General features: G+C 44.6%; 1 long non-coding RNA gene across 1 annotated transcript in view; it reads left to right on the plus strand.

Annotated features, from left to right (window-relative positions):
• Positions 1-26,397, plus strand: part of LOC309835608 — a 224,387-nt gene extending 197,990 nt beyond the window's left edge. The window contains exons 3-4 of the long non-coding RNA XR_014298033.1: positions 25,030-25,109; positions 26,363-26,397. This is a non-coding gene — a long non-coding RNA (uncharacterized lncRNA). The remainder of the gene's footprint in view (positions 1-25,029; positions 25,110-26,362) is intronic.
• Positions 26,398-27,762: the final 1,365 nt, after the last annotated feature.

Below are 27,762 nucleotides of genomic sequence, written 5' to 3' on the forward strand. Positions count from 1 at the left end.
TTTTATAAATTTAAAGATAAAACAGATCCTTTGGAGAAGATAAATTGTGTTTTCGATGTCTGTTTTGCCCTTTCTGAACTTGATTCCAGAGCTCCCAGGCACGGGACTGGAAGCTCAGCCTCCTTTGGTGGGGTAGGGAGTAGGTGACTTCAGGCCTGCATATCTGTCCTCTCTCTGCATGGCTCTAACAATACAGAGTCCTGGACCCCTTATCTCACTAAGAGGAACTATACCCTTAGGACATGGTGGGGGGGCAGGGTTTGCCCTCTCATTCATTTATTTATTTATGAAATTAATTTTTTAAAAATTTATTCTATTCAAGTATAGTTGATTTACAACGTTGTGTTAATTTCTGCTGTACAACAAAGTGATTCAGTTATATATATACATGTTCATTTTCATATTCTTTTTCATTATAGTTTTTCACAGGATATTGAATATAGTTCCCTGTACTATATGGTAGGGCCTTATTTATCCATCCTATATAAAATAGTTTGCATCTGCTAATCCCAAACTCCCAATCCTTCCCTCCCTTACCTCCCCTCCCCCTTGGCAACCACAAGTCTGTTCTCTATGCCTGTGAGTCTGTTTCTGTTTTGTAAGTAAGTTCATTTGTGTCGTATTTTAGTTTCCACATATAAGTGACATCATGTGGTATTTGTCTTTCTCTGTCTGACTTACTTCACTTAGTATGATAATCTCTAGGTCTATCCATGTTGCAGCAAATGGCATTATTTCATTCTTTTTTATGGCTGAGTAATATTCTATTGTGTGTATATACCACATCTTCTTTATCCATTCCTCTGTCAAAGGACATTTAGGCTACTTCCATGTCTTGGCTATGATAAATAGTGCTGCTATGTACATGTACACGTATCTTTTCAAATTATGGTTTTCTCCAGATATGTGCCCAGGAGTGGGATTGCTGGATCATATGGTGGTTCTATTTTTAGATTTTGAGGAACATCCATACTGTTCTCCATAATGGCTGCACCAATTTACATTCCCACCAACAGTGTAGGATGTTCTCTCTTTTAGACTTCTAAACTATCACCAGTGAAGCAGCAATTAGTCTGCTGCTTGAGGCCTGACCAGAGCTGATCCAACAGGGAAGGGTAGGGGCGGTTTTATTCATTTCTCTACTCTGAAGTCCTTCAATACACTGAAATTTCTGTCTCCCCAGAATCCATGCTCTTATTTCCCCTGCACTTGAACTCATTTCAGGGCTGCACTCTGGCCTCTGGAAAGGTGGACAGGACTGTTAAGAAATATGGCAGGGCGGAGTCAAGATTGTGGTGTGGGAAGATGTGCAGTTAGCGTCTCCCCACAACTAGGGCGCCTGCTGGCGACTGGTGGGGGACTCTGATGCCCAAGGAGATGGGAGGAACACCAAAGTGAACTGGAAGCTTGTGGGATCTTGGTTCATGAGCCCGGGGTCAGGCCGAAGCTCCTGCAGTGGGATCTTCCAGTCTGAACCACTGGACTAACAGAGAACCTCAGACCCCAGGGAATATTCATCAGAGTGAGGTCTCACGGAGTTCCTCATCTTAGCACCAAGACCAAGCTCTACCCAATAGCCTACAAACTCCAGTGTTGGAAGCCTCCGGTCAAACAACTAGTAAGACAGGAACACAATCCCACTCATTAAAAAAAAGAGACAGCAAAAAAATATGTCACAGATGAAGGAGCAAGATAAAAGCCTACAAGACCAAATAAATGAAGAGGAAATAGTCAATATATCTGAAAAAAAATTCAGAGTAATGATAGTAAAGATATTCCAGAATCTCGGAAATTGAATGGAGTCACGGATTGAGAAAATACAAGAAATGTTTAACAAAGATCTAGAAGAACTAAAGAACAAACAAATAGATGTGAACAACACAATAATTGAAATGAAAAATACATTAGAAGGAATCAATAACAGAATGACTGAGGCAGAAGAACGAATAAGTGAGCTGGAAGACAAAATGGTGGAAATAACTGCCAAGGAGCAGAATAAAGAAAAAAGAATGAAAAGAATTGAAGAAAATCTCAGAGACCTCTGGGGCAACACTAAATGCACCAACATTTGAATTATAGGGGTCCCAGAAGAAGAAGAGAAAAAGAAAAGGTCTGAGACAATACTTGAAGAGATTATAGTTAAAAACTTCCTTAACATGGGAAAGGAAATAGTAACCTAAGTTTAGGAAGCACAGAGAGTCCCATACAGGATAAACCCTAGGAAAAACACACCAAGATGCATATTCATCAACCTAACAAAAATAAAATTCAAAGAAAAAATATTAAAAGAGCAAGGGAAAAACAAAAAGTAACATACAAAGAATCCCCATAAGGTTATCAGCTGAATTTTCAGCAGCAACTCTGCAGGCCAGAAGGGAGTGGCAAGATATACTTAAAGTGATGAAAGAGAAAAACCTACAACCAAGATTACTCTACCCAGCAAGGGTCTCATTCAGATTTGATGGAGAAATCAAAAGCTTTTCAGACAAGCAAAAGCTAAGAGAATTCAGCACCACCAAACCAGCTTTACGACAAATGCTAAAGAAATTTCTCTAAGTGGGAAGCACAAGAGAAGAAAAAGACCCACAAAAACAAACCAAAAACAATTAAGAAAATGGTAATAGGAACATGCATATTGATAATAACCTTGAATGTAAATGGATAAAATGCCCCAGCCAAAAGACACAGACTGGCTGAATGGATACAAAACAAGACCCATATATATGCTGTCTACAAGGGACCCACTTCAGACCTAGGAACACATACAGGCTGAAAGTGAATGGATGGAAAAAAATATTCCATGCAAATGGAAATCAAAAGAAAGCTGGAGTAGCAATACTCACATCAGGCAAAATAGACTTTAAAATAAAGACTGTTGCAAGAGATAAGGAGAGACAATACATAGTGATCAAAGGATCAATCCAAGAAGAAGATATAACAATTATAAATGTTTATGCACCCAACATAGGAGCACCTCAATGCATAAGACAAATACTAACAGCTATAAAAGGGGAAATCGGCAGAAACACAATAATAGTAGGGGACTTTAACACCCCACTATCACCAATGGACAGATAATCCAAACAGAAAATAAATACAGAAACACAAGCTTTAAATGACACAATAGACCAGATAGATCTCATTGATATTTATAGAACATTCCACCCAAAAGTGTCAGAATACGCTTTCTTCTCAAGTGCACATGGAACATTCTCCAAGATAGAGCACATCTTGGATCACAAATCAAGCCTTGGAAAATTTAAGAAAATTGAAATCCTATCAAGCATCCTTTCTGACCACAGCGCTATGAGATTGGAAATCAATTACAAGAAAAAAACGGTAAAAAACACAAATATGTGGAGGCTAAACAGTTCACTACTAAATAACCAAGAGATCACTGAAAAAAATCAAAGAAGAAATTTAAAAATACGTAGAAACAAATGACAATGAAAACACGATGACCCAAAACCTATGGGATGCATCAAAAGCAGTTCTAAGAGGGAAGTTTATAGCAATAAAATCTCACCTCAAGAAAAAACTCAAATAAACAATCTAACCCTACACTTAAAACAACTAGGGAAAGAAGAACAAAGAAAACCCAAAGTCAGTAGAAGAAAAGAAATCATAAAAATCAGAGCAGAGATAAATGAAATAGAAACAAAGAAAACAATAGCAAAGATCAATAAAACTAAAAGCTGGTTCTTTGAGAAGATAAACAAAATTGATAAACACTTAGCCAGACTCATCAAGAAAAAAAGGGAGAGGACACAAATCAATAAAATTAGAAATGAAAAAGGAGAAATCACAACTGACACTGCAGAAATACAAAGGATTATAAAACTACTACAAACAACTATATGCCAATAAAGTGGACAACCATGAAGAAATGGACAAATTCTTGGAAAGGTGCAATTTTCCAAGACTGAACCAGGAAGAATTAGGAAATATAAACAGACCTATCACAAGTAATGAAATTGAAACCATAATTAAAAATTTTCCAGCAAACAAAAGTCCAGGACCAGATGGCTTCAAAGCCTCTTCAGTAAGTGGTGCTGGGAAAACTGGACAGCTACATGTAAAAGAACGAAATTAGAACACTACCTAACACAATACAAAAAAATAAACTCCAAGTGGATTAAAGACTTAAATGTAAGACCAGACACTATAAAACTCTTAGAGGAAAACATGGGAAATACACTCATAAACCACAGCAAGATCTTTTTTGACCCACCTCCTAGAGTAATGGATATAAATCAGATATTTAGAGAAGAGCTAACACTGATCCTTTTCAAACCCTTCCAAAAAATTACAGAGGGAGAAACACTCCCAAATTCACTTTATGAAGCCACCATCACCCTGATACCAAAACCAGAAAAAGATATCACAAAAAAAGAAAATCACAGACCAATATCACTGATGAACATAGATGCAAAAATCCTCAACAAAATACTAGCAAACAGATTCCAACAGGACATTAAAAGGATCATACACCATGATCAGGTGGGATTTATCTCAGGGATGCAAGGATTCTTTAATATATGCAAATCAATTAATGTGATACACCATATTAAAAAATTAAGGTATAAAAACCATATGATCATCTCAATAGATGCAGAAAAAGGTTTTGACAAATTTCAACATCTATTTATGATGAAAACGCTCCAGAAAATGGGCATAGAGGGCACCTACCTCAACATAGTAAAGGCCATATATGACAAGCCCACAGCAAGTATCATACTCAATGGTGAAAAACTGAAAGCATTTCCGCTAAGATCAGGAACAAAACAATGATGTCCACTCTCATCACTCTTATTCAACATAATTTTGGAAGCCCTAGCCACAGCAGAGAAGAAAAAGAAATAAATGGAGTACAAATTGGAAAAGAAGAAGTAAAACTGTCAATGTTTGCAGTTGACATGCTACTATACATAGAAAATCCTGAAGATGCCACCAGAAAAATACTAGAACTAATCAATGAATTTGGTAAGGTTGCAGGATACAATATTAATGCACAGAAATCTCTGGCATTCCTATACACCAACAATGAAAAATCAGAAAGAGAAATTAAGGAAACACTCCTATCTACCATTGCAACAAAAAGAATAAAATACTTAGGAATAAACCTGACTAAGGAGGTGAAAGACTTGTACTCAGAAAAGTATAAAACACTGATGAAAGAAATTAAAGATGACATAAACAGATGGAGAAATATACCATGTTCTTGGATTGGAAGACTCAATATTGTGAAAATGACTATACTACCCAAAGCAATCTACAGATTCAATGCAATCCCTATCAAACTACCAATGGCATTCTTCACAGAATTAGAACAAAAAATTTTACAATTCGTATGGAAACACAAAAGCCCCCAAATTGTCAAAGCAATCTCAAGAAAGAAAAACAGAGTTGGAGGAATTAGGGTCTCTTACTGCAAACTACACCACAAAGCTACAATAATCAAGACAGTATGGTACTGGCACAAAAACAGAAATATAGACCAATGGTACAGGATAGATGCTCAGAGATAAACCCACACACATATGGGCACCTGATTCATGACAAAGGAGGCAAGAATATACAATGGAGAAAAGACAGCCTCTTCAGTAAGCAGTGCTGGGAAAACTGGACAGCTACATGTAAAAGAATGAAATTAGAACACTACCTAACACAATACACAAAAATAAACTGCAAATGGCTTAAAGACTTAAATGTAAGACCAGACACTACAAAACTCTTAGAGGAAAACACAGGAAATAATACACTCTTTGACATAAACCACAGCAAGATCTTTTTTGATCCACCTCCTAGAGTAATGGACATAAAAACAAAAATAAAGAAATGGGACTTAATTAAACTTAAAAGCTTTTGCACAGCAAAGGAAACCATAAACAAGACAAAAAGACAACCCTCAGAATGGGACAAAATATTTACAAATGAAGCAACAGACAAAGGATTAATCTCCAAAATATACAAATAGCTCATGGAGTTCAATATCAAAAAAACCAAACAATCCAGTTAAAAAATGGGCGGAAGACCTAAATAGACATTTCACCAAGGAAGACATACAGATGGCCAAGAGGCACATGAAAAGATGCTCAACATCACTAATCATTAGAGAAATGCAAATCAAAACTACAGTGAGGTATCACCTCACACTGGTCAGAATGGCCATTATCAAAAAATCTACAAACAATAAATGCTGGAGAGGGTGTGGTGAAAAGGGAACCCTCTTGTATTGTTGGTGGGAATGTCAATTGATACAACCACTATGGCGAACAGTATGGAGTTTCCTTAAAATACTAAAAATAGAACTACCATATGACCCAGCAATCCCGCTACTGGGCATATAACCTGAGAAAACCATAATTCAAAAACAGACACATACCACAATGTTCATTGCAGCACTATTTACAATAGCCAGGACATGGAACCAACCTAAATGTCCATCAACAGATGATTGGATAAAGAAGATGTGGCACATATATACAATGGAATATTATTCCGCCATAAAAAGAAATGAAACTGAGTTTTTTGTAGTGAGGTGGATGGACCTAGAGTCTGTCATACAGAGTGAAGTAAGTCAGAAAGAGAAAAACAAATACCGTATGCTAACACATATATATGGAATCTAAAAAAAAAAAAAAAATGGTACTGATGAACATAGTTGCAGGGTGGGAATAAAGAGGTAGACATAGAAAATGGACTTGAGGACATGGGGTGGGAGGGCAAAGCTGGGGCAAAGTGAGAGTAGCATCGATATATATACACTACCGAATGTAAAATAGTTGGCTGGTGGGAAGCAGCAGCATAGCACAGGGAGATTGGCTTGGTGCTCTGCGATGACCTAGAGGGGTGGGATAGGGAGGATGGAAGGGAGGCTCAAGAGGGAGGGGATATGGGGACATGTGTATGCCTATGGCTGATTCGCTTTGTTGTGCAACAGAAGCTAACACAGTATTGTGACGCAATTAGACTCCAATAAAGATCTATTAGAAAAAAAAGAGAGAGAAATATGTCAATTACTTTACCTGCCCCTTGGCTTTCTGCTTGCATTGGTGGCAAGGCCTAAACCTATGGTTTTCAGTGGCTCCTTCAGGGTAATTAGATACCAAAAGACAAATAAAATATACGATGCAGGCTGAGTAGCTTCTCCATCACACATCTCTCCAGGTGGTGCTGGCAGCCTGTGGCTTTATATGTGGGGCAAGTGACCACTCGAGGCCTCTCGTCTGTGGGTCATTGTAGGTCTATTTAAGGTCAGTTATGACAAGCTCTGAACAAAGGATTAATATAAATCTAACAAATCATGTTAGGAAATGTATTTATTGTGTCAGATTTCTTGAGTGCTGGTGTTTTTCTATGCAGGCTGAATGATGGCAGTCAACGTGCATACTTACACATCTTGACAGCTAACAAGATAAGTATGTCAGCATGTGATTTGCCGAATAATGTTCTCATAAATCTCACGTAGAAGTCGCCAATGGTGCACGCTTTGGAAAAGGGATGAATGTCGCCTTCAAGGTAGTGGCTGTCAAACAAATTTGTTTCTTCCTGCTCTGCCTAGGTGCTTGCCTCTCATGACCAGGTCAGCCACACTTGTGCCCGATTGGTGAGCTCAGGATGAAGCATCATGGTATTAGAGGGCTGCTGGCAGAGAGCTGAGGGCTTGTGGGCACAGGGAAAGGAAGCAGCCGATTTTCAGCTTGGGGCGCTTGCTCTGATCTGTGGCATTTCTGCAGCCACAGATGTACAGGAGCTGGGGCACAGAGGGTGCCTGGTACCATCAGACTGCCTGAAGAGAGCCAGATTGGGCCCTGGGGAGGACCTCATGGTCTCAGAAGAATGGCTGGGGCCTGGCGACATAGCAGACGGGGGTCCCGATGTGGGAGACTCCCTGAGATCCCTTGCCTTGCCTGCCAGGTATTGATTTATCAGGGACCACTGTATCAACCTCTCCATTTCCCGGGGGGCTGCACTGGCAAGACGGGGCACCTCTGGGTTAATTTGGTACTTTTGCCTTGCCTCTGGTTCCTATCGATGGGTGCCCATGGACACAAGATGCCTCCAAGTTCAAGACACAGTGGACCTGAATTTGGAGAACATGCTTTGACAAGGGGGCCATTCCAGTGCCACGGAAGACTCGTCTACCCTGCCCTGCCATCTCCTCTCCTCTGATAATTTCCCACCCTCGGGTCTGGTTTCCAGAGTTAGTGTGCAAACTCCTGGATGCGAGGGCCCTGGTTTCCTTTTCATGGCCACCACAATACCCAGTTAGGTTCTTAATACATTCTTGTAGGTTGACCAAGCTCTGAAGAGACTTCTCGTTTTTTTTTTTTTTTTTTTTTTTAAGATGTTGGGCATAGGAGTTTATTAATTAATTAATTTATTTTTGCTGTGTTGGGTCTTCGTTTCTGTGCGAGGCCTTTCTCTAGCTGTGGCAAGAAGGGGCCACTCTTCATCGCGGTGCGCAGGCCTCTCAGTATCGCGGCCTCTCTTGTTGCAGAGCAAAGGCTCTAGAGCACAGACTCAGTAGTTGTGGCTCACGGGCCTAGTTGCTCCGCGGCATGTGGGATCATCCCAGACCAGGGCTCGAACCCGTGTCCCCTGCATTAGCAGGCAGATACTCAACCACTGCGCCACCAGGGAAGCCCCGAGACTTCTCATTTTGCCCACCTAGAAGGCAGCCTCGAAGATAAGGCAAGCTTCCATCTGCTCAATAGAAGGTTTCCCCCAAAGTGTTTTGTTTTTTGCCAACCTGATTATACAAACCCTAGGGTATAAGTTAACTCATTAGGGATACACATATATTTAAGATTACGTAGCACATGAAGTATTTTATTTTCATTTCATTAAAATACTTTCTTTTACTACGGATGTCTTCGGCACCAGCGTCTTTCTCTTACCAGAGCACATCCATTTTTTTTTACTTCCCTCTCAGCTGTTGAGCCGCAGCCCTTCTGAATCCACGTAAGATGGACAGGCAACAACCCATGGCTTATCTGATGTCATTTCAAGGGGATCTCTTGTACTGTATCCTGAGGGCGCTTGGGCATGCTTGTTCACAATATCTAACAAAACGGGGAGGCTACCATCCCAGGAATAATAACTAAAGCTATGCTATATTCCTCTACCTCCTTTATTTTTAGCCAAATTTATGTGGTCATCTCTATAAACATCCCCATAACGAGCATCTCTGTAAACTAGTATCGACAGGTCATGTCAGCCTAATATGCTTTCTCTAAACAGGTCCAGATAAAGTCTTAGAGAAAAGGCTCTTTGCTATGAGAAATGAAACTTTCTAAAGGCTCAGATAAGAACATCTCTCCTCTCCCTTTTTTTTTTTTTTGAAAGGTAATTTTTGTAGGGAAAAAAGAGCTCAGCTTCTTTGGGGGCATCTATAGTATCTCAGGTTTAAGAGTAAGGGAGCATTATTACTACTCCCTTCTCATGGTTGAAGGGCCACTTCTTCCAGGAAGCCACTCTGGCCAGCTGGATTGCCTGCTCCTCCTCTATCCCTGTGGCACCCACCCTGGTCCCATCGCAGCATTTGTCGTGCTCGTTTATTGTAATTGCTCATTTAGTTGGGTCTCTCTTAATAGACTGTAAATTCCAAGAGGGCTTTGTTTTACCCTCAGTGTCCAGCAAAGAAGCTGGCATGGTAGGAATTTAGCAGTTTTTTAGAATCTACAGGTGAAGGCGTGCATAAAGAAATTGGTGATTCTGTGGTGTGATGATTTCCAACCCTCCCTCAGCAGACAGGTAACTAATTCCTCCAGACACATGATCGGGGCTGGGCAAAGGGCTCTAGGGTCCCCTGAGGTCGGGACAAGTAGCCCAGAATTTCAGCTAAGGTGGTGACACCTCCCCCAAAGGCGCGGTCAAGTTTATTACTTCCAGAGCCGACCTAACCCGATGTGGTCAAGACAGCCGAGCCTTAGCCCACCGGCAAGGGCTTTGAACTTGGTACCGAAGGCCTGTTGCTGAGGAATGAGGACCCATGAGTGCGCTGGGCCCACGGGCCCTGTCACACACTGGTTTCCCTTTTTCCCTTCAGGGCTGAGGCCTGCCACCGATGTCAAAGGGCGGGGCCTGGCTCACTAACCCTTCGCTATCCCCTCTGGGGCCGAGGGGAGGTGGGGACCGCTAGATCTTTCCCCGCACACGAGGGGAGTCGACTGATGGCCCAGAACACAGTGTGGCGCTTCCGAAGTTCACCGCTACTTGCATTTGTGCCGTTTTGTTCCCTTGGTCCCTAATTCCGGGGCCAGATGCAGGTCCCCATACCTTAATAACAGCTTGTTAGTGAGTCCTTACCAGGTGCAGAGCAAGTAAGAACCCGGGCAGGCGGGCTCAGGTGCCCAGGGCTGAACCACTGTGTCTGAGCTTCCTCTCTGCTGAGACGAGGGGCCGGCTTTCAGCTGGGTCATCTGGACAGACCTGGAGCCCGCTAAGTGGTCATAACTCAGAGGCCTGATGCCAGGGGCCTGTGGTCTGCCACCCTGGATCCCTGGATACGGATGGAGTTATTCGCAGAGTTCCAAGAACCATGTCGGTAAAGGGTGGGTGGCTCAGACACGCCCCCGGCCTGGATTATTTGGCCCCAGCACAGAGATCCTCCTCCCGTAGCCCACCCTGGCCACTCTTCAGAAGCACCACAATTCATTATTTGTGATTAGTCATGAGGTGAACCCTCAACTGTGCCTGGACACATCGTCTGCTGGGAAGCAGGGCTGGCCTGCTAGGCCTCAGAAACGGGTGTGTCAGTGACTCACTCCCAGCTGCAGAGGTGGGAAGGGGGTTGGCAGGCAGAAGGGCTGCATCAGCAAAAGTGGGCAGTGACCACCCACTGGTACTGGCCCTGGCATCAGTTCCCCTGGAAGTGGCTTCCCTTTGTCCTGGAACAACACTGCATGGGTCAGGTCAACTGGTAATCACCGCCCTTTACAAAATCAGGGCTGGCCCCTGTAAAGGAAGCTCCGTCTCCAGCGGGCCCGGGCCCTGTGGGTTTCACCTGTGCCTTTCCCAGGGCAGAGAAGCGAAAGGGGCTTTTGTTTGAGGAGCTGCTTGGCAGCACCCCTGGTGGTACTCAATGACAGCCCAACTCAGATGAAGGCTTAGGGGCTCGGGTTATGAAATGAATACCCACTGAGCCCCGACACCTGAGCTCTGAGGCCAATCAGATTTCTCAACGTCACTCTTGAAAAGTGAAGTGACACAGCTCCTGTCTTACCTGGATCCTTATCACTCCCTGTGCCAGTTGCCTTCTTGCCTCCAGTTAGGGCTTTTGGAGACTTCCTCCCCCTTCCCCCACCTCCCATCCTCTTGCATGTTCTCCCTGCAGAGGGGCCACATACCTGGCTGGTCAGAAGCAAGGGCTGTGACTCGGGGTAATGCGTGTCACGGGGTGGTGGGTTGTACCCAGGATTTTCGTGGCAGGACATTTCTGTCTTCTATCCCCTGCGAAAGCCCATTGGTCAACGATGTTTCTGGCACTTGCTAATACAGTTCTGGATCTCGTTCATCTTCTGGGGCTCCACTGAGTTAGATGCAGCCATCCAGGGGTTCGGGCTAGCCCTCCCTCTGTCCTCAGATAGAGTAGAGGAAAGCCGTGCCCTGTGAGGATGTTATCACCTGGTGGCTGTGCTCTCTGCTAACTGCAAACACATTATACGTTCACTGCAAGGAGGAATCCTGTATCTTGGAAAAGATGCATTGTTTCGTGAAGTTGTGTTGGAGAATTGCTGGAATCACATACAAAGTGATGGACAAATGTTGTTTGGCAGGGTCAGGACAGTTAACAATGGACGAAGAGAAACTAAGCAAGAGGAGGTTAGGAAAGGTGGTTTAAAAGAGAACATTAAAGGATAAGGAAGGTCTTTGGGGAAAATGATGATCTCAAATATCTGTGCAATGCTTCTGCAGAGGTCTTCATTATGACTGTGTTGCAAATCAAAGCAGAATGCTTTCATGTCATGTTATACGTGTTATTGTATCGGTCACCTCTGATGGCTAGACTCACGACCTTGCTCTTGGCCTCACCTTGCCCATAGCCAGGGCTTTAGGACAGAAGAAGCTTCTCTGTGGACATCCACACTAATGGCTCCTACCCTTCACTTCCTTCCTGGGCTTCTTTGATGTGTCAGCACTGGTGCAGCTTCCAACACACACAAGTAGCCCAGAAGTGCTGGGAGCTTCAGTGGCCCCAGGAACAGCCTACAAGCAATGTGGAACCAGGAGCTGGGGGAGAAGTAGTCTCATGGTCAGTGCCCAGGTGGACAAGTCTGCCCTCCTTGGAAGGTCACTGGTGAGATGACGCCCTTGTTTGCCCCCAGGAGTGACCTTGACAGTGCACACACTACGCTGCGTTCGTTCCTCTCTTCTACTCCGTGTCCCTCAGCCACAATACCGGGATCTCCCTCTGATTCAAGGAACAGCACACGAGTCCTTGACTCAGTTTGTCAGAAAGATTCTACCCAACCTTCCTTTCAGTCTGGGTTCTAAGCATTAGCTCAAAGTTTTAATTATAACCTATATAGTATTAAATATACAATGAATGAACATTTTATAATTTTTAGTTTAAGTTTTCAAGATACATCGCTCATCGATCCGTTTCTTGCTATTCATTATAACACTTGCTTATGTTTTAAGTGGATTTACTTTAAGTGGTCTTTTCCCATCAGAGCGTGAGAATCTTATATACACCCCCAACCCCCCAAATTCTGTGGTTGATTTTTCCCCACTTATATTGTATGTCTTTTTCCATTCATCAAATATTCTTCTAAAGTATACACTTCACCGTATGACTGTACCACCATTTATATACTCAGTCCTTACTGTATTTTGAAGTTATTTCCATTAAAAAAAACACAAAGTTGAAGAGAATAATCTCAATGTATGAAGCTTGGGCAGGTTTTCAACTCTTGTGCCTCAGTTTCCTCATCTGTCATATGGGGACAGGTATTTAGCCCCTGCCTCATAGAGCTGCTGTGAGGATTAAATGTGTTATTACTTGTAAAGTGCGCAGAACATGCCTTACCCATACTCAGTGATCCATAAAGGTTAGCGATGATGGTGATGGTGACGGTGACGACAGACTCTTATTTTAGTGAATGACATTGTCTATCTAGTTAGTCCAATCAATTCCCAAGACTTGTGAATCCTATCAATTTTGTTTACTTTCTCCATCCTGCTGCCACTACTCTATTCGGGCCACCCTCCCCTCTGCCTGCAGTCCTGTCCCCAAGTGGTCTCCTTGTCTTGAGTTTTGCCCCTTCCAATCCATCTGTCTCCTGTGTTTCTCAGTGCTCTCTTCAAGAACAAAACTCTGAATAGGTGAACCGATTTACTTCCTACTGGCATTGTATGAGAGTACCTATTTCCAAAATTCACTAATATTGTCTATTATTATTTAAAAAACATTTTTGAAAAATGGTATCATTTTATATTTCATTTACTTGTAAAAGTTGAACTTTAAAAAACAAATGCTTGCCACCATTATTACTCCCTTTGTATAGTGCCTGTTCATATCCTTTGCTCTAAAAGGGCTTTAATACTATGTCACGGTAAACGCTATCTGTGGGGTAGAGCTTAATTTTGCAGCCGGACAGCATTTGCCCCGGCTAGCCTTGGCTCTGGGCCTGGAGCCATAGAGAAAAGCCCCTCTTACGGTTGCTTCGGATGGTCCAGTGTCCTGCGCGCATCTGTTTTGATTTGGCGGAGCCCGTGAGGACTTGCGCATAGGACACCTTGCAGCACATAGCCATCCTTTAGTTGGCCCGTTTCTCATCCCTGGATCCCTTTCCGCATCCACCTCCTTCCGGATGGCCATTTTTAGCCCGGATCACCACACCATTTTGAAGCCTACTGCTTCAGGGGGCTACATTTAATTTCTCTGGGAAAGGGGCCAACCACAACAGTTTATTTCCATTTGGCCTTGTCTTGAGGCAAGACTGACTACGAGAGAAGTGTGGAGCCAGCGTGAAGACCCAGCATGGCCCCGCCGAGTGCCAACCACCACTGCACAGACACCTTCTGGTGACAAAGGGGAACCAGAGGACAGGTGCCCCGCTCCTACTCTCCAGCCCCCGGAGGGGAGAGGCAGCTTAGTCATGACCTGCGGCCAGGTTCTTCTGGTCTGAAATGACAGGGGAGTTTGCGTGTGTGCCTCAAACCTTGGTGGAAGGTTCTGCCTGAACTCAGTTTCTCCTGCTGGTATCTCCTGCCAGGATAACACAGGAATTATACTCCATTCTCCAGCCGCGTTGAACAACTCCAGATCCCTGAGCGCCCCGTGCTGTTTTACAGATCCATCCTTTTGCGTGTGCTATTTTCTCTGCTTGGGTTACAACTGGAGAGCTCGTGCTTATCTTTCCAAATCCAGACTCAGTGCTCCTTGAGCCACGAAAATAGAAGTCATGATTGCTCCCATGTCTGGGTAAGGTGCCCAGTTCATACTTTGGTTGTTTCAGCACTACATTTTCTATGCTTGTGTCTCCTCTATGGGAGTGTGAAAAACCTTGAGGGCAGAGATGTCTTCACTCATTCAGCCATTCAACAAACATTTGTGGGCACCCACCTTGTGCGGCGTGTACTCTTACTTACCTTTGCATACGTTCTGCTCAGGCTGGTGCTGGAACATAACAAGTGCTCAAGGGTGGATGGTGGCTGGGATTGAGTTATGGAGAATGGCTGCCCAGCCCATTCCCGGCAGTGGAGGGTTGCCCTCAGGGGCAGCGCATTAAGTTAGCCTGGGTGTCCCTCACTCCTCACAGGTGAGGGTCCTTAATGTGGTTCCACCATGTGGGAGAGATGTGCCGTTGTCTCCCCACCTTAGAAAAATTCACCACTTCCTGGCCACCCAGCCTCACTCCGTGTCTAGAGTTGCCAGGTCCCCTCAGGAGAATCACCTGAATCCTTACCTGCTCTTCCTCCCCAGCTGACTTGCTTTCCCAGTGGAAATTACACATCATGTTGCCCCTAGAAGGGCCAGAGTGTGCCCAGTGCACGGCACGCCTCGGTCCCAAGTCCTGGGAGCTATTCCAGGGAAGCACGATACCAACGTGTAGCAGATAATAGGAAGTGGATGTTGGCAGCAGTCACCATTATTCATTGAAGAGGGAGGATTGTAAAAACAAGGGTCACAAAGATGGGTTTTAGTGACTTGAGTCTTGATGGTGTTTGGAAAGGCCTGTAACTGGGGATGGAGTTGAGGGGAATGGAATGAATGTGAGTGTGGAACAGAGAAATGAGAGAGACCCCCCCCCCACGTCTATGTACCATTTACAGGAGTGTGAGCCGTGCTTGTCTTTTGGAGGCGTCTGCCACTTGCAGACTCTTGTTTTCATTCTTGGTTTTCCATACTCTGGACCCGCTGCCCATCCCTCCCTCTACTGAGTCCCTCTGTCAGCCTGGTCTAGTTTCCCTGGCAGCTCCAAACAAGCGTCCATGGAGGAAACTGTTTGTCCTCGGACTGATCTGGGATTGAATTCTACACTGGTCATTAAGCATAGATCAGCATTCTATAACCATTAATTTTAGTCAATTATTTCTTTTTTCCATCTTTTTGTGTCTTTTTTGGTATTTGTGTTTGACATATTTTATGCTACTTCTTTAAAAAGAATAGATTAAGCTCTTCCCCCCAAAGTAATATTTATTATGTAAATTCCACAGTAACTGTTTCATTTCTTTACTCTTATTTTAATGACTGATTTTGGAGTTAGTATGTTTTGAAATGAGATCTCAAAACCAGATCACAATTTTATTAAAAATAAAGTTTTATAACATTAAAATATGCTTTTCATTTTTTACATTTAATTTTAAAATATGTTTTTGGAGCATCTGTACTAAAAGATGACTTTCAGTATTTTTAAACAGAATTATTTTTAGGATGTCCTAAGGACCTCAAATCTCGCTTTAAGTTGCTTTCCAAAAATCAATAATTTTCTTCATAAAAGTGTCTCATTTCAGGTTCTTTGTGGGAATGTTGGGGTGATCCCTCTGTCCTCTCCTCTGGGTCTACCATCTCCTGCAACAGGCGGGCTTCCCAAGATCTCAGGGGAGCAGCCAGGGGTCTGCTTCAAGTGGACATCCGGGTCACCTCTGCTTCCCCGACGTGTGATTGGCCCTTTGATATGTCCTCTCATCCAATCAGAAATCCCTACATGGTAATCAAGTCTTAGTGATGCTTTTCACTGTTGGGGGAAAAGTCACATCACAGCCTAATTTAGAGGATCACCGAGCCACTCGCTTTCAGCTTAAGTTCCTAAATCCCAGGTGTGTGAGAAGTTAGTCCCTGGACATTTCGGGAGATATAGTGCACACTGGTAGATGTGAAATAAAGGTCCATTCAGGCAATTTGCCCTTTCAAGTGTGATTACCCAACTGTACTGAAGATCGCACAGCAGGGGCAGTGCATCCCACTCTGTACCCCTGGTAAAGTGGAAAACAGACAAGAGCTCAGACTTTATCTTAAAATATTAAGCTTTTACTTTCCATTTCTTAGAATGAAATTCATATGTGAATTCCATATGTGAATGGGTAGAACCAAATGTTCTTGAAGTCAGAAAAACCCAATTTAAATCCTTAGCTCCACACTTCTTAGCTGGGTGACCTCAGGCATAGTGTTTCACCTCCCTCAGCCTCAGATTATTCACCCATAAAATGAGATGATGACACTGACCCCCTAGGGCTGTTGAGGAGATTCAAGGAGACAGAAGTATGTACGCAGCACCAGATGGACAGTACCCAACAGAGAGCAGAAGGTAAAGAAGTGAAAACGGGCCAGGCTTTTGAAAGACCTGGAGTATCGAAGACAGAGTTTCCAGTTTAATTTAGGCTTGGAGACTCCTGCTCTTACTTGGTGCCTCTTAAGTTGATTGTGAGGGCAACCACAGCATTGTGGTCCATGTGCAGGGGCACATCAGGTCAAGGGTCACAGATGCCATGTGCCAGCACCTCACTTTACTGTCACCCCAGCTTTTCTGTGGAAGGTTGCTGCTTTATAATAAACTCCCATTACCTGAGGCAACTTGGAGGCATTCTTTAGAGTTAACATAGCTTAAATAATTCAGGATCAGAGATTAGGTGTTAGAAACCTTTTTCTGTGAAGGGGCAGATAGAAAATATTTTAGGATATGTGGCCCATGCGGTCTCCGCTACAGTGACTACATCTTTGTAGCATGAAAGCAATCACGTACTACACGTGAATGAATGGGTGTGGCTGAGTTCTAATAAAACTTTATCTGTAGACACTGAAATTTGAATTGCATACAATTTGCATGGATCATAAAATATTCTCCCTTTTATTTTTTAAAATGACATCTTAAAATATAAAAAACGAGCCATACAAAAAGAGGTAGTGGGCTATTTGGCTCACAGGTTGTTTTGCTGACCCCTTGTCTAGAATGATGTCTTGTTAAAGATAAAACGAGGGAGTCTGCTGGCTTTAGCCTTCTTCCTATTAAACGTGTGTGTTTTTTGAATGTGGACTCTGGGCCTGCCCTGGGTTAGCTTCACATTATCAGGGTTTCAAGGAGAAATCAACAAATCCACCATTATAATGAAAGGTTCCAACACTCTCCTTCCCATAAGTGACCAATCAATAAGATGTGCATTATCTTTTTTCATCTTTACTCAACACTGCAAGGTAGATTTTATCACCGCAATTTTGCCACTGGGGAAAGAGAGGTTCAGAGTGGCTGCTTAACTTGTCCAGGGTCACACGTGAGGAAGGGGTGGAACCGAGATTTAGCTCAGGGTCATGTGCTGTCAAAGCCCAGGCGCTTTGCACTGGCTTTCGTAGCCTCCCTTCACCACCAACCTCGTGATCATGTACGAACTCATGGGGGAGCAGAGAGCTGCAACGGCAGGGCTGTGTTGACCCATGACCTCGCTTTTAAAAACCCCAGTAAAGGGTTTTTCCAGAGACTTGGGTTCTGTTGGGGTAACACTGAGGAAGTTTGATCAAACGACCAGCAACTGAAATAGCTATTCATATTCGGTTTGGGGTTTTAATCACATGAGCAGGCATGACTATTAGCCAGGAGTCAACGGCCACACACAGCGAGAGACACCCAGTAGTGGAGCAAAAATTACGGAGGCAAAAGATCCCTGTGGGGCAAAGCTGACGCCGGGGTCTGGTCATGGATGGAGCAGGTCAAGGAGGCTGAGCTGGCCTGGACATAGTTCAAGGCTGTCTGTGTCAGAGGATGCCAATTAAACTGAAGGAATTCAGAGACCAGAAAGATAACTATTAACAGCTCTGGAAGGGGTTGAGTCGGGAAGACCAGCTTCTGATCTGACAGAGTTGCAGCGGGGAGAGGTGATGGGAACGTTCCCGAGAAGAGCCTTATTTGGCTTGAGAGTAGAGGAAGGGGGTCAAACGACCAACTTGAATTGTTCTAGAGGCCGTTATCAGGTCTCTTCTGAGGAAACACACACACACACACACACACACACACACACACACACGAAAAAATGGGTAAAAACTGAGAAGAAAGGAAAATAGCAAGAAAAGCTTGAGGTTTACCATTAACTGGCCTTGGAATAACTTCTGAAAGGAAGAACGTGTGTTTGTTGTGGGAGAAGCTAAACCAGGGTGTAATACGAGATAATAAGCAAACAGGAGGGGACAGTTTTGTCTGACCAAGAGCAGTAAGGAAGTGTGGAGATGCCACATCCGTTTTCTCACACTATGACCAAAGGGACCAGATTTCAGGGCGTGAACCTGCCACAGCGGAGTGGAAAGGATGTGCGGGAAACACAGGCGGACCCAAAATGATAACAAGAGGACGTCCTAGCTTGGGCTGCTCCCCAAGGCAGACTCTGAGACAAGTATTTGAGTGCAAATAGCTTTGGCAGAGGTGATTGTGGGAAGCAGTGAGGGGTTGGGGAAGACAGACAGGCGGGAAGGCAAGCCAAATAAATGTACATCCTCTAGCAAGTCCACCACGGTGGTCCATCCTCCACCGGGGACAAACAGAGCTTAATCCCACCAGAAACACTGGGGGCCAGTGTGGAACGTGGGCTTTGGAATTATCCCACCCGAGGAGAGAGGGAGCCGGGCGTTTGTCCATCGCCGGTCAGCGGCTCGTCAAGGGCCTTTTCCCACATGGTGTGTGACCCTTGACCCCCTGGTGGGCTGCAGTGGGCACAGCAGGCACAGGGGGCTTTTGCAGTCAGAGGGGGCCTTTGGGTGAGCATCACAGTTGCTCGCTGGTGGCAGGAGTTATGGCGGGGTGAATGCTGAGGGGATACGGCCAGGGCACTGACAGCATCTCAGCTGGGCACCTTCCAAAGATGCATCTTGGAAGTGAAGGTCTAAGAGTTATGCCTTTCCATGTACACATGTCCCTGGTTAAACAAGCAGGGGGTGGGTGGGAGCGAGGAGAAAGAGAGACGAATGCTGTAGAGCGAGAGGATGACTACAGAGAAAAAAGCAAATTCAAGTAAGACCAGAGGTGCCAGACTGAGGACCAGAGCTGAAAAACTGAGTGCTAGAATTTTCTTGCCAGTTGCCCATCCCTGTGACAAAGGAAAACTGGATATTGTCCATTGAGCCTGATCATTCAAGTCTTCCCTGTTGTCATGCTGAGTATTGTGCTGGATACGAAGATAGATGCTTCTCTTCTCAAGAGTGAAGCTGGACATGGGAGAAAAAGTTTGCCATGGCAAAAAAATTAAGCTGCTTTTGTTGGCATGAAAAACTCCACAGATTAGGGAAAACAGAACCTCTGAGTCCTCCTTTTAAGTGGTCTAGCAGTGAGAGCGTTTTCCCCAAATGAATTCCTGGGCCAGTATAAACCTCTGCTGCGGCCAACGCTGCCGTTCCTCTCTCCACCCATTTCCCCAGAAGCGTGAGCCCAGCCAAGTCCTCTTTCAATACCAGCTAAGCTCTTGGAAGGCATCTGAGAGTCAGTCTTGTGCAGTGAGAGGGTGTCTCCACTCAACGAACATGCCCCATTCATCCTTCGGGTCTGGGAGTGGCTCTCTCAGGTGCCCAGGGGACAACATCTCTTTCTATCAGTGGGGCTGTGGCTTTTGCTGATTTTTGCTCTTACCCAGGGGAAGTTGTGAACTCCTCTGAGCTCAGGGCATCAGCCTCCCCCGGGAAGCCAGAGGTATCAGGTCCTGATTCCTGGAAACTGTAAATATTACTCTATTTGGAAAAAGTGTGTATGTAGATGTAAGTTAAGGATCTGGAGATGAGGCGATGATCATGGATTATCCAGGCCCTAAACGCTGTCACAAGTGTCCTTGCAAGAGAAAGGCAGAGGGAGATTTCACACTCATGGAGAAGAAGGCCATGTGCCGATGGTGGCAGAGACTGGAGTGACGCAATCTCTGGCCAAGGAACACTGACAACCACCAGAAGTTGGAAGAGGCACAGAATGGATTCTCCCCTGGACCTCTGGAGAGAGGGTGGTCCTGATGACAGCTTGATTCAGGACTTCTGGTCTCCAGAGCTGTGAGAATAAATGTCTGTGTTTTAAACCAAGCTGTGGTTATTTGTTACAGCTGCCACAGGAAAGTAATACATGAAAGTGTAAACTTGCTTCCCACTGGTGGCACCTATATGCTTTAATAGATGATATTTGTTTTTCTCTTTCTGACTTACTTCACTCTATATGACAGACTCTAGGTCCATCCACCTCACTACAAAAAACTCAATTTCGTTTCTTTTTATGGCTGAGTAATATGCCATTGCATATATGTGCCACATCTTCTTTATCCATTCATCTGTCGATGGACACTTAGGTTGCTTCCATGTCCTGGCTGTTGTAAATAGAGCTGCAATGAACATTGTGGTACATGACGCTTTCTGAATTATGGTTTTCTCAGGGTATATGTCCAGTAGTGGGATTGCTGGGTCGTATGATAGTTCTGTTTTTAGTTTTTTAAGGAACCTCCATACTGTTCTCCATAGTGACTGTATCAATTTACATTCCCACCAACAGTGCAAGAGCGTTCCCTTTTCTCCACACCCTCTCCAGCATTAACTGTAGAATTTTTGATGATGGCTATTCTGACCGGTGTGAGGTGATACATCATTGTGGTTTTGATTTGCATTTCTCTAATGATTAGTGATGTTGAGCATTCTTTCATGTGTTTGTTGGCCATCTGTATATCTTCTTTGGAGAAATGTCTCTTAAGGTCTTCTGCCCATTTTTGGAAAGGGTTGTTTGTTTTTTTGTTATTAAGCTGCATGAGCTGCTTATAAATTTTGGAAATTAATCCTTTGTCTGTTGTTTCATTTGCAAATATTTTCTCCCGTTCTGAGGGCTGTCTTTTCATCTTGTTTATGGTTTCCTTTGCTGTGTAAAAGCTTTTAAGTTTCATTAGGTCCCATTTGTTTATTTTTGGTTTTATTTCCATTTTTCTAGGAGGTTGTACCACATCTTCCTATCCACTCCTCTGTTGGTGGACATTTAGGTTGCTTCCACGTCCTGGCTATTGTAAATAGTGCTGCAATGAACACTGGGGTGCATGTGTCTTTTTGAATCATGGTTTTCTCTGGGTATATGCCCAGGAGTAGGATTGAGGGTTCTTGCTCTTGAAGGGCAAGGGCTTGACCCCAGCCGACCTTGAAGGCAGGGCCGTCTCTTGGACATCTTTGTGCCCCGAGTCAGTCAGTGTCCAATCGGCAAAGCTGAAACCTACCAGAGATTTGAAACAGAATCTGAAATCAATCAGGGAATTTATTGAAAAAATCCTGGATAGCACAAGGAAAGGGTAAGGGAAACCGAATATTAGTAGCTGCAGGAAGCTGCTAGGGGGCAAAGGGCAGAGAGTGGAGCGGTTGTAGTCTTCACTGCCTTGATCCCCCGTTTGACCAGAGCCACTGCTGCTGCTGTTTCAGGAAGTTAGAAAGCATGACTTATCCTGGATTGGGGTGCTTTCTCAGGGAGATGCCTGAGAATGACGCAGAGGAGGAGTGAAGCTGAGGATGTAGCTATGGTGACAAGGCTCTGTGCGTATGTGTACGTTCGCGGGAGCAGGTGCTCTTCACTGCTTAGTGCCCAGATTAGGTAATTAACCAGGCTCCCGTAGCCCACTGTCATCCTCATAGCACTTGATCCATGACAGTTACTCCAGCTATGATTTTAATTATGCATTTTACTAGCTTCCCATCTAGACTGTTGGCTCCATGAAGTAAGACCTCACCCTCTTGCTTTCTCTCATGTCCCCTTGTGCCCAGCCCTCAGTGGCTACTCAGTGCACGGGTGTTGACTGACCACCAACCAGGATCTCTAGAGATACCTTTTCTTTTCTCATCAAAGACACACACAGCACATCAAAGGGTCTCATGGGACTGCCTGGTTTTTGAGAAGAAAGCTGGATTTGCAGGCTGTGTTTTTCCTTGGCTGTGGCTGTATCATTCAACTTTTCACAGAGGAAAGGCAGCAAGAATGGGTAGGCCAAAGGCAGTCAGAAATAGAAGCTGGGAGGACACACACTCCTTCCTGGAGGCACCTCTGAGTAGAGATTGGGTGGTCACCGAAGCAGGCAGAGCTGGGATGCCATAGCAGCAAGGCGCCAGCCCGGACTCTCCCATCATCCATCTCTCCCTCCGACCATTATTTCCAGCCTGCTGCCCTGATCCCACGGGCTTGTCTTCACTCCCAAAGGAAAAAGACGTGAAATAGATTGATGTGAGAATCTGTGTGTTTTGTCCCTGAGCCCAGTGGGAGTCGGCATTCTGAGAGCAGTTCTCATTCTCCCAGAGAGAATCTGACGGTCTGGGTGTGGACTCTCCCTGAGAAGCTGCTCTTTCCCTCTCGTGGCTGAAAGTGAACGGACTGAATCCTATGCTCGGTGGTGTTAATTAAGCTCTAATACTGAGAGTTTATGAATGTGACTGTCAGGTCTGCTGGACAATCACAGCTTGGGCTCTCCCAGATGCATTTTAATCTTGCCCCTGAAAATGTGCTGAGCAGACTTGCACTTGTTCAAGAGACTGCCGCCTATCTACCATTTGACCACAATATAACCTTTATACGTCTATAAGATACATACTTTTTTTTTTTAACCCAGATAACTCCTGTATGGGAGGGATATAAAATGCATTTTATCTTGCATGTCCACTTTGATCATTTGTTGGTTGCCTGGGGCACTGTGTTGAGAAGGATTCTGAAGCACTGTGATCAGTAAATGATGGGCACCAGAGGACTTATAAGACTCTTTTATAAGAAATATACTAAAAACCAAAGGCTCAATAAGGTGCATTTCTAATCTTCCCTGGGAGGAATTCTGCTGCTCCTCTAGAATGCAGAAGGGACTATGGTTGTTGCTCTTCTTTCTTTCTGTTAATAGCAAAATTTCCCTTCCTGTCACACTTGCCTGTCAGCAGACGTGACATATTTCATGGTATCATTGAATGTTAATGCTGGGTGATTCTTCAGAGAGCATTTAGTCTAAGCAACTTGTTTTACAGAAGGTGAAAATGAGGCTGTAGGAGTCAGATTTTCAAAAGGTCAAACAGCTGGTTAATACAGGTCCTCTGTCTCCCCTTGTCTTCTTTTGGACCCTCTGCTTGCAAGGCAGGAAATCTGTCTTTACCTCGGCTGTCCGCTCGAAAAAATGTGGGCTTATGCAGGACGGGGACCTTGGGATGTCACAGCAGCACCTTCCAGCCCCAGAGCCTGGCTCTCTCACTTGATAGTTGAGTAACCACGAGCAAGTGGCTTCATCTTGCTAAGCCTCAGTTTCCTCACAAGTTAACTGAGGATGAAGATCGTGAGGTTTTAATGAGATAACTAATATAACGTGTGCAGCACTGGACCTGGCTCCACAAACACAGGCTACTGTTAACATCTGTAGGACAATCTAGCTGGGCTCAATGATTCCTTATCCCGAGAGCCTACAATTTGGAACATCAGCTGATAATACACAGGGCTGCCTCTGAAATACCTGTGAGGAGTTCCAGGTTTCCATCAAATGAGAGGATACATGGAGAGTGAGTTCTTTGCTAACTAAAAAGCATTTTTCATTGTTTATTTCAGATAACATATTTATCATCATCATTTTTCTTACTACTACTAATCATTTCAAGGGATATTCTGTGAGTATTGCTCTGATTCCATGACAAGTTTCAAACCCATGAAGGACTCTCTGGAATTCTTAACCTCCTTAAGGACAACCTCTTTTTGCTAACATTTATATCCTGACTTGTGTCTTTAAATTGATTCTTCTCAACAAGGTGATGTTTTAGGCAGATCTTTATATCCTGCTACAGTTTTAATTAGTATCACAATTATATTTGCTTTCTTATTGGTAGCTTATTCCTGGTTTGTATCCACAGTCATGTCCTAAAGGACACAGTTTTTAAAAGCCTAATAAATAAATGCTAAGTGTGTGTGTGTCTAGGCTTAAGTCGGCACAGCTTCTGAGCAGTGAGCATAGGTGTTTGTGAAGGGGAGTGGTGTCTTAAGGCAGAATCATCTCTTATGCCTTGGGATGTTGTCTGGGCACAAGTCCCAAAATATGCCATTCTCAGTGAAACACACTGAGAGCGCAATTGGGACAGGCTGGGACCTGGGACCTGAGACCCTTTGCTGCAATGCTTGCACCTGCCCAAAAGTCTCCTCGAGTAACAAAATATGAAGGACGTATATAAGGGACTAAAAATAACTTCGGGTCTGTACAGTTGGGGCAAATTATGGACAAACAGATACAAAAAGACCAAAAAGCCCAACTGCCACTTCTGAAGAGCCGGGAGCAAAATCAGGGTGTCGGGAGCAAAAGCAGGATACTGCCCATGTCCCCTGCACACGTCACCACCAAAGGGGTGAGCAAACTACTCCAGCCCGAGCCCTGGACACACCCCTACCCTCACCCCATATAAGGAGCCAGCTTGCCCCCATTCGGGGAACAAGCAAGCCAGGGAACATGTTGTTTCTTCTTGTTCCCCACTGCTGCAGCAGGGGCCGCAATAAAGCCTTGCCTAAATTTCTTGTCTGGCCTCTGATCAATTTCTATTGATGAAGGATGCCAAGAACCCTGGTCAGTAACACAATCATCGTGATCTTGTAGTCTTGACCCACGCGGCGTGTACCAGGAAATCGACCGGGAAGACTCTGTAGACGTGAACTCAATTGATGTCCCATCATAAGGTATCTTGAAGCCCCAGTGAGTACCCCGCGTCTGCACTTCATCCTGCTGGAGATGTGCTCAGTGAACAAAGTCCAGTAGTGGGGTTTGGCAACATTCTGACAGGCCGGGGAACCTGAAGTGTCCTTTATGGCTGGGGTTCTTGGATCCACTAGGGAAAACTCACTGAACTTTAGGTGTATTGTTTTTTTCATGAGAAGGAAGCATAAAGACGATGAGGAAAAAGAAGGCTTTGTGATCGGAGACCCTGGGTTAGAGTCCTGGTTGGCCCCTGCCTTGTTATTAGCCATTTGATGCCAGGGCTGGTGCCTCCGTCTCCTCCAGGGTCAGTTTCCCCATCTATGAACTGGAGGAGGATTGTACTTCCACAATCTTCCAGACTTATGGGTTGTTGAGATAATAGCCACAGAAGGATTTGTAAGTTCTTAAGTCATTTTCAAAAATATCTCACGATGGGCTTCCCTGGTGGCGCAGTGGTTGAGAGTCCGCCTGCCGATGCAGGGGACGCGGGTTCGTGCCCCGGTCCGGGAAGATCCCACGTGCCGCGGAGCGGCTGGGCCCGTGAGCCATGGCCGCTGAGCCTGCGCGTCCGGAGCCTGTGCTCCGCAGCAGGAGAGGCCACAACAGTGAGAGGCCCGCGTACCGCAAAAAAAAAAAAAAAAAAATCTCATGATAATCATAACAATTTTAGTGATGCAAAGATAGTCCCACCCGGCATTCAAGTCCCAAGAGCAGAAAGGAGGAGCAGGAGAGATATAGCAAGAATAAAAGACACAACCTCTGCTCTTAAAAGCTGCAATCTAGACTGAGCATGTGATCCTGCTGGTGAAACCCCAGTGAAGCCTGGACCTCAGGGCTTGTGTCAGGCAGGTCTCTTTCAGCCATGAGTGATAGAGCCCACGCCAGCATGACCTCAGCAGAGAGCAACTTATTGTCTCTCATCGCGGACAAGATGACAGCTGGATCCAGAGGCTCAGTGGCATCGGGCCCTGGTCTCCCTCCTTCAATCTCTTGGCTACACCTTCCTCTTTGTTAGCTTTTAGTCTTGGGCGAAACCACAGTTCTTGTGTTGGTCCCAGCAGTAAAAGAACTTCTCATTCCCAAGTCCTAGAACTTGAATCCAGTCTTGAACGGAATGGCTTGGGTCATGTTGGTCATGTTTCCTGAACCAACCACCATTGCCAAGGGCCTGCAATAAGCTCTTTCATTCATTTATTCAACACATACTTATTAAGCATCTACTTTGTTCCTAAAGCTTTTCTGGGAGCTGAAGATAGAGCGGTGAACAAAACAGACAAACAAGTAAGTGTACAAACAAACAGATAACTTCAGACACAGACTCAAATTTAGAGGTTCTGGGTGAGGGCTAAGGCTGCATTTTAACAAGCTCCCCAGTGAGTCGATGCCAATGGCGTGGTCCCCACTTTATTAGATCGCATGAACACAGTATAAAGAATGTGCTCCAAAGAACTAGTGAGCAGTGTCCAGCCGCAAGCCCCCTTTTCTTAGGCTGGGGAAGTTCGTGTAGACATGAACAGAGTAGACAGCAACACATCAGTGACCATAACTTCAGGATGGACGGGAAACAGTCTGCTTGCTCAAAGGGCAGCAGCTGGAACTATAATTGTTCAAGGCATCATTTCTCACCCTGGAAGGCCCCAGCATCACCCAGGCCAAAACTCAGATATTTCCTGCAGATATAAAAACGAGGATTTTTTTTCTTCCTCCCTTTCCAGCTTAAATATTTGTAAAGATGCAGTCTGTGTGGGAATGCATCATTTTGTGCTCCAGATGCGGGGTTACACGTTTAGGGTCCAATATTATGTATTATGGTTGATCGTTATTTCACGAGCTGTCACTCTTTCTTCCCTTCAGAACAGGCTGTAATATCTCATCTCTTTCCCATCCCCTGAAAGGCAGATCCTTGCCAAAGATGTGTCTATATGTGGAGACCAGGAGCTGGTTTCTGGAAGTGAAGAGTGAGTGATGCTTTGAAATCCGGTTTCACAAGCCTCCCAGTTTTACCAGAGGTAAGAAACCAAAGCTGAGTCAGAGCAAAGCCAGATACCGCTTCTGGAACCTTCTCAGGTAAAGCTGTTCTGAGGCTATTTCTGTGAGTTTCTCCTTCTCCTTTCCCAGCTTCTCCTGTTTGCTTCCCTGGGGAAAATATACAGTGTGACCTCCTTTTCTTCTGAATTTTCTGTCTTGATATCTAGCCTTTGGTCACTATCTTTCCTTCTCTGAAGGTCAGAAATAGGGGCCTTGCCATGCCAGGTATGTAGACATGTCCATGGATGTTTATTAAGCGAATGAACTATTGCTGCAGTTGAATGTGGGGAGTGGAAGATAATTATGATGGGAGGCACCCAAGGAAGGCAGGGTGCAGACCTCAGCTGAGGAAATAGGCGAGAAGGCAAATCCTTGGTGGTTGCATTAAGCATTCTACCTCGGGAAGCAACTGATGTGATGCCACTTCTGGATAATAAAGCAAGGAGATGGTTAGAACCACTCTTTAGAACCTCCTTCTGGATCATTCACAGATCAGTCACTTAAACGGAAATGTAGATTAAAGGTAGAGACCCAGAAATAGAAGAGGACAAAGTGGAAACGTCCCAGCGCTCATCCTGTGGGGCTCAGGTACCAGAGAGGAAAGTG

Source organism: Grampus griseus, assembly GCF_964374135.1.
Source record: "Grampus griseus genome assembly, chromosome: 17".
NCBI lineage: Eukaryota > Metazoa > Chordata > Mammalia > Artiodactyla > Delphinidae > Grampus > Grampus griseus.